Raw genomic sequence first — 14,258 nt, 5'->3', positions numbered from 1 at the left:
TAATTTAGAGTCATTTTTTAAAAAGAATCTCATATATATAAGTTCAAAGATTTCCAAAAGTATATTAGGTACAGTGTCTTTTCTGGGTGTGTAGCAGTTTTTCAGGCTGAGAAAATGACTGATGAGTAGATTTATGAAGAGCAAATATCGGTAAAGGAACATCAATACCTTTAGCTCTGCTCTTAATTTTTCAAGTAAGTATGCAAGTAACTAAGTAATTCTCCTTTTTCAAGGACTTACTCTACATGTGTAATATGAGAGAGGTGGTCTAAATTCATTTCTAACCTCTTAATACAAAGGGAGATTCAGGATAGGATATGCATCCTCAATGAAATTTCTGATCTGTGAAAGAAAAGTGAAGCAAAAATGCCAAGGTGAACTGGAATGTGAGGAAACAGGTCCTGATTTAGAATGTCAAAGGCGAAAGAAACTTCTCACTGCCATTCAAAGTTGATTCCTCTTTGTCCTGCCTAAAAATTAACATGATAAATGATCCTCTTCAATGGAATCATGTAGAATCATGGAGTGTGGAGTTGAGTTTTCTGAGGTCAACTAGGGATCACATCTTTAGTTTTTTTTCATGGTGTCTAATTATCTGCAAGCTTTTTGGAAAACAGTTTGAGAGTACTTATGTTAATAAGTCCTAGAGCGTGATCATTGAATTATTAAATATAAGGTAATTTATTCTAAGGCTGTAGGCCTAGTATAAGTTAAAAATACTTTGTGCATTAAGATATTTCTTACAAGTTTATTAATTAGAAAACAGTAAAGATATTCTTCTAGAATGATGGGCAAATTAAGACATTCTAAGATGAACGAAAACTAGAATAAATTATTTCCAGCACACTTATCCTAGAATGGTTAATTGAAATTCCATGAAATGGAAAAGGAAAAATGAAAAGAGTAAAAATATGGCTAAATACAATAAAGTTTCCTTATCTTTAATTGTTAACTTATGTCACTGTGCAGACATCAAAATAATAGTAAAAGAATACTAGGAATAACTCTACATACGTACATTTGGTAATTTAGATGAAATGGATCTATTTCTAAAAAAACACTACCACAACTCACCGAATCTGAAATATTATAATTACCCTGTAACTATTAATAAAATTTAATTTGTAATTTAAAAGCATGTAGCATACGAAAACCTACATGTACAAGTATTTTCAATGGAAAATTTTCTGAAACATTTGAAGAAGAATTCACACTAATTTAATACAGTTTCTTCCAGAAAAGAGAAAAAGAAGGAACACTACCCAATTCATGAAGCCAGTATTGCCCTAATATTAGAACTAGATAAAGAAAGTAACAAGAAGATAACTACAGGTCAATATTCCTCATGAATTAGAGGCAAAATTCTTAAGATATTTCAAATACAATTCAGCAATATATAAAAATTATATATTATAACCAAGTAAGGTTTATTCTAGAAATGTTAAGCTTGTTTTGTATTTAAAATCCCAACATAGTAATAAGCTAAAGAAGAAAAAAAGTATCATAATAGTTGATGCAGAGAAAGTATTTTGCCGAATTAGGCCGGGCTCGGTCGTTCGCGCCTGTAATCCCAGCCCTTTGGGAGGCCGAGGCGGGCGGATCACGAGGTCAGGAGATCGAGACCATCCTGGCTAACACGGTGAAAACCCGTCTCTACTAAAAATACAAAAAATTAGCCGGGCGTGGTGGCGGCGCCTGTGGTCCCAGCTGCTCGGGAGGCTGAGGCAGGAGAATGGCGGGAACCCGGGGGACGGAGCTTGCAGTGAGCCAAGATGGCGCCGCTCACTCCAGCCTGGGCCACAGAGCGAGACTCCGTCTCAAAAAAAACAAAGAAAGTATTTTGCCAAATTAAACACCCATTTGAAATAAAATGATTCAGGGTAATAGGAACAGCGAGGAATTATCAAGTCTTAATAAAGAAGATCTATTAAAAACTGAAATGTAACAATATACTTAGTGGCTAAAGTCTAAATTCTTTCTTTCTAACTTTGAGAACAAGACAAAGATGTGCACTATCACCATTCTTATTTAACACAGTGCTGGGAATTCTGGCTAATGAAATAAAGCCAAAAATAAATAAAAAGAAAAGGAAATAAGACATAGAGATCAAATGGATAAATAAAACTTTCTCTTTTTAGTTGACACGATTGTATATATAGAATATAGAAAAGACCAAGGAATCTAAACAAAACCCCTCTAGAATTTAATAAATGAGATGAGCAAGGTTGCAGTACACCAGAAAACTATTTAAAAAGCAATTGAATTGTATTTCTATATACTAGTAATGAACAAGTGGTTATTAAAATTAAAAAATATACTATTTATAAACACTTGTTCTCTCCCTCCTTCTCTCTTTCCCTTCCTGCATCCCTCCCTTCATGTTTTTTCTGTCTTAAAAGAAGTAGTAAGATGTAAATCCAATAAAATATGTATGGGAATGTATAATGAAAACTATAAAACACTGATGAGAAAATTTTAAGTAAATGGAGATGCATATTGTGTTCATAGATTGGACAACTCAAAGTAATAAAGATATCATTTTTCTCCAAATCAAAAGCTGTTTAAGACAATTCCTATCAAACTCTTGAAATACATTTTTATAGATGTAGCCACAGAGATTATTTCAAAATTGTATGGTAAGACAGACATTAGACCACTTAAAACAATCTCGTGTAAGTGGAATAAAGTGGGAGGAATCAGTCTCCCCAATTTTTAGTCTCATATAGTTACAGTAATCAAGACTGTATGGTGTCAAAGGATAGACAAATTGATAGAACAGAATAGACAACCCAGAAATAGACGTACACAAATGTCCACGACTAATTTTTGACAAAAGTACGAAAGCATTTCAGTGGAGGAATGATAGACTTTTCAACAAATGATACCAGACCTGTTGGACATCCATAGAAATAAGCTTCAACCTAAATTTTCTACCTTATGCAAAAGTTTACTAAAATAGATTATGGATTAACACGTAAAATGTGAAACTGGAAAAATTTTAGAAAAATAAAACTGGAGAAAATCTTCAGCCGTAGGATTAGTCAAAGAGTTCTTAGACTTGACATAAGAATACTGTCAATATAAGGAAAAATTGATAAATTGGACTACTTCAAGATTGTGATTAAAGTTATTGTTAAGATGATGAAATGACAAGAAGCACAAACTCAGAGAAAATGTTTGCAAAGCGCGTACCCAAAGAGGTCTCAAATCCACAATATATAAATGTGTCAAAACGCCACAGTTAAAATAATCATAAAATGGTGAGAAAACAGAATATATAGATAGATGGCCAATAAGCAGATGGAAATATATTCAACATCATTAGGGAAATGGATATTACGACTACAATGAGACACCACTACGTATCTATCAGACTGCTAAACTTAAAATAGTAACTACACCAAATGCTGGGGGAAGATTCAAGAAGACTGGATCATTCTTGGCGTGCGTGTAAAATACTATAATCACTCTGCAAAACAGTGTAGTAGTTTCTTATAAAACCAAATATGCAACTGTCATACATGCCAGCAAGCAGTTGCACTGCTAAGTATGTATTCCAAATAAATTAAAACTTTTTTCACACAAAAACATACACTTAAATGTTCATTGCAACTTTATTCATCATAGCCAGTACCAGAAAACAACCCACTTGTTCTTCAGTATATTAAACAGAGTGTAGTACATCCATATCATGGAGTGCTACTCAGCAATAAAAATGAGTAGACACACAGCTTGAATGAATCTCCAGAGGATTATGTGGAGTAGCAAAAGCTTGTCCCCAAAGGGACATACATATTCCATTTTGTTTAATCCCATTTATGTATCATTCTTGTAGTGACAAAGAAATAGAGAAAAAATTAGTGTTTTCCAGGGTTAAGGGTAGTGGTGAGAAAACAGGAGTGCTTAAGGACAAGAAGAGGATTCCTTCTAGTGATACAATTGTTCTGTATCTTGGCTGTATTGGTGCCAATATCCTGGCTGTGATATTGTACTATAGTTTTCCAGATGTTATTTGGGGAAAATGGGTAAAGTGAACACAGTACCCCTCTGTATCATTTCTCATAACTGCATATACATCTACAGCTTTCTCAAGATCAAAAGGTTAAGAATTTAGGTTTGGCATACAAATTCTAAAGCAGCTGGAAGAAAATATACCCAAGATTAATAATGATTTAAGTATTCCCTCTTGACAGCATTTGGCAGTAGTCTTCATTTTCAAAAACCTATTGACATAGCTAATACGTTTTCAAATAGATTCTTTGTTTTTAAAACAAAACAAAAACCTGTTTTTTTGTTTGTTTGTTTGTTTTTTTCTGAAAAATATCTCATTCTGTAACCTGTACTGGAGTACAGCTCACTGTAGCCTTGAGCTCCTGGGGCCTGGGCTCAAATGATTCTCTCACCTCAGACTCCCAAGTAGCAGGAACACAGGCACATGCCATCACACCTAGCTAATTTTCCTTATTTATTAATTTATTGAGATGGAACGTTACCCTGTCTTCCAGGCCGGAGTGCAATGGCGTGATCTTGGCTCACTGCAACCTCCACCTCCTTGGTTCAAACGATTCTCCTGCCTCAGCCTTCCGAGTAGCTGGGATTACAGGCATGTGCCACCATGCCCGGCTAATTTTTTGTATCTTTAGTAGAGAAGGGTTTTCACCATGTTGGCCAGGCTGGTCTGGATCTCTTGACCTTGTGATCTGCCCGCCTCGGCCTCCCAAAGTGCTGGGATTATGGGCGTGAGCCATGGTGCCGATTTTCCTTATATTTTGTGGAAAAGAAGTCTCAAATTCCTGGGCTCAAGCAATACTCCCCACCCCAGGCCCCGCCTCGGCCTCCCACAGTGTTGGGATTGCAGGCATGAGCCACCATGTCTGGCCTCAAATAGATTCTTAAAAAGCAGCTTGTATTTTAATTTAGTCAAATCAGGGACATCTGCTGCTTATGCAATCACTTAGAACATCAATGCCAATTAAGAATATTTTGATTCAGAACTAATCTTCAATTTCACAGTTCAGAAATTATGATAGGGTTTTTTTCCCCCTTAGATTAGATTGAGCTATAGGGGACACACACTAAATTTGTAGAGAAAGAATTTTAAAAATTGTTGATCTAGTAATATTAGATGAGATCGATGCTTTAAATGTAATTGTGAACCAAGAGTGGTGGTGTGCACCTGTAGTCCCAACTACTTGGGAGGCTGAGGCAGGAGGATCACTTGAGCCCAGGAGTTTCAGGCTGCAGTGAGCCATGATTACACCACTGGACAACAGAGCCAGACCCTAACTCTAAAAAAACAAAAATAGTAACGCAGATTTTGTTCCATAGTTTGTGAATGCAATCAGTAGTTTTAAGGGTTGTGTGTGTGTGCGTGTGTGTGTGTGTACACATTTAGTTTTATTTTAACAAAGCAACTTGTACACTTTCAATGTTTAAAACTGAGCACCATCTTTCCTTTCCAGTGAAACAAAGAGAAAATTTAAAAATAAACAAGAACAGAATTACAGAAGAGAATGTCAATACCAAATAAGATCCTACAGGTTCTGCTGATTCTCCCATTGAGTGGCAGGGCTCAAGTCATCATTAGGAGAGAATTTATTTTAAAAGTGTCATCTTAAACTACAAGGATGTCTGTCAGATATCACAATTAAACATGCCAAAGGAGAAGCCATATTGTCAAAATGCCCACTTAACCCACCGAGACATCTCAAACTCACCCCTTGCTGACCTTCTAGAAACCTATTTTTCAAGTTTTTTTTTCTTTTTTTAAACAAGAGAAAGTAGACAGATACATATTGGTATATGCTAACTGTCCATATTCACATAGAGACACAGTGTACTCTCTGATTGCAATATACAGAGAAAGGAGGACAAAAGCTAGAATTCTATGCACTACTACCCAGGGGCTTAGCACCCTCCAGCTTCCAGTAGTGTGAAGGGAGCAGGTTTTTTCTTTTTTCCCACAGAGCTTGGTGGTGTTGATTCCATACAGTTTTTGTTCAGACAGGAAGGGATAAAAATGAATTTTGAACAGAAAGGGGTAGAGACTCTTCCCATTGTATTCCGCTCAAGGTATTTTCCCCAAAATAAGTTGAGAAACATGGTGTAGAGAAAAGAGACCTCAAGAAGAGGGTGACTGAGGACAAGAGAAAAAAAAAAAGAGAGAGAGAGAGAGAAAAATAAGACTGCAGCTTGCTCCCAGGGACTGGAGAACATTTTAAAATAGGAAGGTTGGAATCCATCAGTGTTCTATTAGTCATCTTCTCCTTCATCCTCCTCTCCTTCCTCCCTTTCATCATCTTCATCTTCTTCACCTTCATGCTCATCCCCTACTTCATCACTATCTTCTAATCCTTCCTCCTTTGTGTCACCATCATCATCATCATCATCATCATCATCATCATCATCATCTTTTTCTCCTTCTCCTTCTTCATCATCCGTATCAGGAACCAAGTAGTACTGTAAAGGGTTTGGCCAGAGACCGTCTTTGATGAACTCTCCTAACTCATCCACACTACGTGCATCAGAATGGTCAGTAAAGCAGGTAAAGAAGCTCTCTGGACCACCTCCTGCTGTGGGACCCAAGGAGACATCTGCTTCTGCAGGCTTGCTGAAGAAGGGACAAAAAGAACAGCAAGAAGCAATTGAACACATTGATGAAGTACAAAATGAGAGAGACTTAATGAACAAGCCAGTGAGGAGATTTTGAAAGCAGAATAGAAATGTAACAAACGCCGCTACCCACTTTTTCAGAAGAGGTCAGAATTGATCGCCAAGATCCCAAATTTGGGTGTGACAGCATTTGTCAACCATCCACCAAGTGTTCGCGCTGCTTGGGGAGGAGGACGAAGGGGCACTGCATTATTTGACCAGAGTTGAAGTGACAGAATTTGAAGATACTAAAACAGGTTACAGGATAGATTTGTATTTTGATGAAAATCCCTACTTTGAAAATAAAATTCTTCCCAAAGTATTTGATCCCAATGAGAGTGGTGATCTATCTTCAAAGTCCACCAAAATCAAATGGAAATCTGGAAAGTATTTGAGGAAACGTTCAAGTCAAACACAGAATAAAGCCAGCAGGAAGAGGCAATATGAGGAACCAGAGTGCTTCTTTAAGGTGTTTTTTTTTTTTAAAACGAGCATGGATTTAATACTATAAGAGTGGCTTGATCTTAGTAGATATGTAATCTTGATAAAGTAAATGTCTTATGAACCATTCCTGCCTAAAACGTTCTAATATTCCTATAATTAGAAAGTTTACATTCTTAAACTAGTGTTTGTTCTTCCCACCACTGCTAAATTAGTACTGATTAATGCATATTAGTAAGATTAATAATAGTATTTACTTTTACTAGGCATGATGTCAAAAATACTTTTTTTTCCCAGTATGATTTCTCTTGAGGTTTTTCTTGTGTTTCTTCAATATTTCCTGTTTTTCACAATTCAAAAACTTGTCACGTTGCTTGTGTTTGGATAGTCCCTGACTCTTCATCAAAAAAGCATTTGTAAACTATGTCTTAGTTACAGTTATTTCTTCTACTAACTAATGCTATTCATTATATACTAGTATTTTACTTTGACATGCCCTCTTTATCAATTTGAGAGCTGTCTAATTATAGACAATTCTCATCCTAAAAAATTCAGACTCTAGACTTGGAAAGGGCCTCAATATTATAGTTTAATCTTTAGTCTTTTCTTTAGAATCTGTAATTCACCTTTGCCTTGAATGTCTTCAGAAGATGAAACTGATCTTGTAAGATAGCTCATTTCGTATTTGGACAGGTCTCTCCATTAGAAAATTCTTCTTTATATTGAATTTAGAATCTGTCTGCCAATTTGTAACCCATGGAAGCTCACAAAGCAGATCCAATAACTTTTCCACATAGTGTGCCTTTGAGTATTATACCCTGGGGCTTCTTCTATTTCCAGAGTGTGTGTTTCCATTTTCCTCCAATTGTTTTTCCTATTGCATTACTTGGTTTTGAATTCTTATTTATTAACAAACCTGAATTTGTCTATATCCCTCTTAAATGTGGAATACTGAACTGAATGTAGTATACCAGATGAGTTCTGACTTTTCATATTATATTTTAGTCAGAAATTTCTTAGCCATTGCCCAGTAGAGGAATGCATCCATCACATCCTTGTTTGCTATTTTGTACTTGAAAAGTGCAATCGTGTCAAAATACTTTTAGTGTCTTTAGATTTGGTGCTGTTCTGTCTTCTAGACTCCTATAAATAATTTGTATACAAGGTAGCAGGGAAAAAAAATTACTCTTTAGTGACAATTTTTTTTTTTTGTAACCTGATTTAATCTCCATTGAGAGTACTATAGAGATTACTTTTTTTTTTTTAAAACCTCAGTATATGTCTGGCAAAGTCTTAAAATCAATCATTTAATTTAAATTGGATTTCAAAAGAAGGTCACTAGATTAAATCTCCTGCTGTAGTTCGTGAATGAAGGTTTATGTGAAAGGAGGGAAAGCCGACCACTTTTATGTTTTTAACAGGCTAAATTGGGAACTTGTCAGTGCTCACGATCCAGTTCTTCAAAATTATAAAACTAAACTTGAAAGCACCCTGGTCACCTCTGACCCACTGTGGAACATGGTGCCCACCGTTGAAGAGGAAAGTGGTGCAGTTCTTTTCAGATAGAGCCACCTGCAGGCGCAGGTGTTATCCGCAAGCCTTGGAGCTTCAGAGAGCTATGATATTTTGTTTCTGCCAGCCATTGTGATGACCGTACCTCTGAAGTTCCTGGGCCATATTCAAACCTTGTCTCTCAAAAGTCACATTAGAAATATATATGCCACTCCCAATTTCTCAAAAATGTTATTCTTTTTCCTGTTTTAATAAGATCATCAACTTTCAAAGAGGTCTTTTCGAATTATGTAGTGTTTATGGATTATGAGAAACCAATGTAGACCTTTTGTTTACGAACATGGACAAAATTTTATTCACAAGAACATATTTGTCTTCAACTGCTTAGTACTCTTTCAACTTTAAAAGAGATACTTTTCGGTTTATTGTAAAACTATTGCCAAAGACTAACAGGTGTCTGTAAAACAAAGGATTCTTGAAATAATTCACTGACTAACATGCTATATCAAAGGTCAAGGGGTAGTATCCTTGGATGGTGATGACTTAGTATTGCTATTGCTCTAGGGAAAATCTCAAAATTTGAACTAATGGGACAGACATGTGACATCATAATAGTTGGAAAAGTAAGATTATTTTGAGAAGACTTTATACTTTAGAGCAATACTAATTTTTGTGTAATCCATTATTTTCTTGACATTTTCACATATTTCTGTGCTTATTGCATTATTTGCTCACATTTATATATTTATTTATTTTGAGTACCCTTTTACTCTTTCTTCCTCATTTATCCCTCCTGTAACTGGCTGTCAATAAATTTCAATCACATTTTTATGTTAGTAACAAGTCTGAGTGCCAAATTTGAGCTATACGAGACTGTTGTGAACAATTTGTATGTTTACAATCTCTAACATCTGCACTAAAATGTTCTAATACTGCAATTCTTTCCAAAGTAGGTTCGACCATTAGCAACCAACAATATCAACAGTGAAACACTTTATGAAGGTATAAATGAAAAAAGAACATTTGTGAATAAGTGGGCTCTAGAAAAGGAAAGTTTAGGAGGATTGCCGTAAAGTCCATGAGCTGCTTGTGACAACATCCAAAGCTTTATTAACTTCATTAATATATCAAAAACAAGCAAAATAACAAAAGAAAGCAAAAAAGCCAAAAAAAAAAAAAAAAAAAAAAAAAAAAAAAGTCCTAGAGAGCAAACATTAGAAAATAAGATTTTAGAAGTCTAGAAATATGTTAACTGTAATCATTGGTATATTTTCCATGTCTGAGAGTAAAATCCGACTTTAAAGTTTTTTTGTTTTTTTTTGTTTTTTTGACTTTGAGCAGTGTTTTTGAGGGTGGAGAGACAGACAGATGTAGACCAGTGTTCCTGTCCTTCACTTGTTTGCCCAAGTGATTTTGGAAAATCACTTAATATCTGTTTCAGTTTCTTCATTAGTAATTAGAGGATAATAACCCCTTGATGGGGTTCAGGATGTGTCACCCCAAAATTGGCCACGTTGGCATATTGCTGGTGTTGAGTTTTCAGTAAAAGACACTTGAAAAACGGGCACAAGAAGGACACTGTCATCCCCCCTTTTTCTTCCTGAAAGCAGATGTAACATCTATGTAAGGGCTGCCCTCCTTATACCAGGAGGAAAGAAATGTTCTTATCACCAGAGATGGAACTAGAGAATTCTGTACAAACAGACCTTGTTAAAAATAACTCTACTCTTCCTTTAGTGTCTCATTTGTTTTAGTTACTTTTCCATATTTGTGATTCTCCAGCGTATAAGCATTCAGGTTTTGCTACTTCTTTGAGTCAACATTTGCTTATGAAGGCTCTTATATTACATAAATTTGTATACTTTTCTCCTGTTAATCTGTCTTATGTCAATCTAACTCTCAGACCCAGCTGGATACCCTAAACAGGTAAAGGTAAAGATTTTGCCTCCCCTCTACCCTACCAAAAGTGTAATGAGAAAATTAAATATGATTATATGGATAAAGCACTGGACACATTATGGATTCACAATAAAGGATAGTTTTCTCTTCTTTATCCCAGCATGCAGACTGCCAGCAGCCAAAGGGGAGAGGAAATCTTCTTAAGGAGTTAACAGATATATCATAACTGACAGTTGTTATCTCATGTAATGCATTGTTTGGGGGTCATTGAAAAATGTTCTGGGAAGTGTTCACAGTGACAGTTCTACATGTCAGTGAAATAGCAAATATCACAAACGTATTCCGTGACCTTTAGTGAAGGTTGAAAGAGGTTTTGAAAATGTAATTTAGGAGGACTTTTCTGAAAAGGAGAAAGATAGCATTGCACAAATAAGCGGCTTTCCTAAATGCCTGATTTAATCAAATAATAACATTCAGAATTTATATTTCTTAAATAAAATACTTCTCAAGAAGGGTTTTCAATGGAAGAAGCACAGTGGATTTAACTAGGTGGTGTCTCCCCTTTCTTTCCTTGTGCAAAGGTACTGACATGTGGCATAGCTCATAAGCAGAGATTACAGAGAAGGAGGTGGTAGGGTTGAGGTTACAAATTCCTTCTTATTGGAAATCAGTGGTTTAGCATAGGAAAGTTGAACACTGACCCAGAAAACCCTTGATGGTTATATGGATAGTGACAGGCTGACATGCTGAAAGAGAACATCAGTTTCAGTGACTATCCAATTTGGTGACTTTCAACAACATGAATTTGGTATAAGAGGATTTAGTTCTAAGGACTTGTGGGGCTAATAGGCAAATTAATCATAGATGAACAGGAGCATAGCATTTCTTGTGTAAGCCTGGCTCTTCTTATCTACGATCTTCATTTATCTATACTTTTTATGCTGTCCTACAATAAAATTTTAAAAATAATAACAAATACAAAAAAAGTAATAAATGATAAAAATTCTAACATAGAAGTTAGATTAAAATAAAGCTTAAGTGTTAGGAAATTCAGTTAGAAAAGAGTTAAGAAAAAAGAATTAAATAGTTCCCAATTGCATAACAGATGACATTTTAGACTTGACTAAGGTCAAATAAAATGATTTTTAAACTGGGAAATATTTTGACAAAATTACATGATGAATAGGGTAACATTATGCAAAATAAATTAAAGATAAAAATACATAAATTTTAAATAATTAAAATAATACAAGACAAAATGAATAATCAGCAGAATTATTTGCCATATTTATTTATTTTTTGTTTTTGTTTTTATTTGTTTTTGAAACGGAGTCTCGCTTTGTCGCCAGGCTGGTGTGTAGTGGCTCAATCTTGGCTCACTGCAACCTCCGACTCCTGGGTTCAAGTGATTCTCCTGCCTCAGCCTTCCAAGTAGCTGGGATTACAGGTGTGCACCACCACGCCTGGCTAATTTTGTATTTTTAGTAGAAGTGGGGTCCTGATCTCCCCACCTCATGATCCGCCCGCCTTGGCCTCCCAAAATTCTAGGATTACAGGCGTGAGCCACCACTCCTGGCCTGCCATATTTATTTTTTAAGTAAACTTTATGAAGAGATAAACAATAGTTTTTCTCCCATTTTTAGACAGCAGCAACTATCAGTTCTAAAAAGAAAAATAATATTTGTACTTTTTTGAATAAAATAAGGCACTGTGAATTTTAAATCAATTTCTGTGAGATTCTAAACAACTTTTTCTTTTCTGTGCATGATTCACCATAATAAAGTGAATAAAACCATAAATGGCAATATGGTGTAGCCTGCAGAACAATGATATGTGTCATTCATTTCTTCATTTTACAAATATTTACTGTGTGGTTTCTAAGCACCAGGCCAGCTGCTAGGCTCTGGGAATCCAGCAGCAACTAAATAAACGTGACATCCATACTTCTACAGCATAGATTTATTATATTGAGGAAGATTGATAATCAGTTTAACAAATGCTACATAATAGCACATAACTTAAATAATAATAAACCAGAAAAAGATCACATAAATGCCAAACAAAACATAACTGAGAGTGATATGGTTGGCAGAGTAACTGGGTGTCCAGAGAAGTCCTCTAAGAGATCATACTTGCATGAACTCTAATTGACATTTGGACTGGTGTCTGACTCAAGGAAATAGAATTCTAGGCAGAGAGAATAGCTGGTAAGAAGTACCTGTGGCTGAAATGAGCTTGTCTGTGCTTCAAGAACAGAAAAAAGGGCACTATAGCTGATCTTTAGTGGGCAGTGGTTGAAATATTAGACTGGATCAGATTATACTGGACCTGTAACCAGGACTGTGGACTAGATTTTATTCCAAGTGAAATCGGACTTTGTTAAATAGCACAGGGTCTTCCTGCCTGGGCAGGATTTTGACCTGAACATAAATCATTATTCTCAGTCTGGCCGTAACACTGTACATTTGCAAAATCATTATTCTCAGTCTGGCCATACACTGTACATTTGCAAATGGGCATGGACATTGATGGCAATGTGTAGTACCTGGTGCATGGTTTTAGACATTCATCCTGTGTCATTATATATGAAGAAGAACCCTAAAACATTCCATGGAGCTTTAAAAAGTATATAACCTTTTAAAGAAAGCTCATTTTAAAAGCATAGACTGCATTCTCTAAATTTCATCAGATATCTTGATGTTTTGGGGAGCATAGACTTTTATTTCCTAGATTTCGCATCACTAGCATTGTAAATGCAAGGTTTGTTCTAATATTTTGTTTTGTCTTTTATAAACATATCAGTTTACCTTTTACTCTGGAATGTATTTGTCTTTATTTTACCATGGCATAGCTGTTTAAATTGCTGGCAAGAAGCAGACAAATGTAGTAGTTAGCAGCTTTGATTCTGCAATAAGAGACCGGAGTTCACTGGCCAGCTGTGCGGGCATGTGAATGTTACATACTAACAGTGGTAAAATGAGAATTTTAATTGCAGGGGTCTGCAAAGGATATTGCTTGTGGGCCGAGTGTGACTGCTGCCTGTTTTTGTAAATAACGTTTTATTGAAATATAGCCACGCCCATTCCTTTACATGTTGCCCATGTCCTCTTTCTCCCTACCACAACTGAGTTGAGTCATGCAACACTGAGACCTTACCTGGCCTTGAAGTCTAAAATGTTTTTTTCTAGCTCTGTACAAAAAAGTGTGCCAATCTCTATTATTATGTGCACCTTTGAGGGTTATTGTGGGAATTACATGAAATAATTCATGCAAAGCACTCAGTACAAGGCCTGCCATTTGTTTAGTAAGCATTCAATATATATTTGTAAGTATTAGAATTTTTACACATTCATTTTTTACTGTCAAATAATCAGGTCAAATTGTCATAAATATGCACTGTTACGTGTGTATCTTTAGAGATAAAGCACCCAAGCTTGAGGAGTATTTTTTTTAAGTAGCCATATTTTAGTGACACTTGGCCATTTCTGCATTAATAACATGCCTGGATGTTGGAACTTCTATTTTGGCCACTAGTTTATCCTTGATTCGGATATTATAAATTATATATATGTAAAAATTTTTGGTTATATTACAGCAATATGGGTAGATTGTTAAATTAATCATTGCAGAACCCTTTGAAAATCTAGGCAGCAATGTGCAAATGCAAAATTTATAACTGGAGCAAACAAAAAGAAGCTGATGATTCCTTAAGGATACTGATGTTTTTGTGGTTTCTTCCTTTTGTTGTCGTCACC

The 14,258-nt window shown here is 35.6% G+C and overlaps 1 protein-coding gene and 1 pseudogene across 1 annotated transcript in view; both read left to right on the top strand.

The window, feature by feature from the left end:
• Positions 1–14,258, top strand: part of GBE1 (1,4-alpha-glucan branching enzyme 1) — a 265,726-nt gene that overhangs the window by 137,518 nt on the left and 113,950 nt on the right. The window lies entirely within an intron of this gene.
• On the top strand, positions 5,481–7,775 carry LOC119625820 (protein SET pseudogene; annotated as a pseudogene).

This window comes from Chlorocebus sabaeus, chromosome 22 (assembly GCF_047675955.1).
Source record: "Chlorocebus sabaeus isolate Y175 chromosome 22, mChlSab1.0.hap1, whole genome shotgun sequence".
Taxonomy (NCBI): domain Eukaryota; kingdom Metazoa; phylum Chordata; class Mammalia; order Primates; family Cercopithecidae; genus Chlorocebus; species Chlorocebus sabaeus.
The sequence above is the reverse complement of the archived record's forward strand: the minus strand, read 5'-3'. Positions and strand labels throughout refer to the sequence as shown.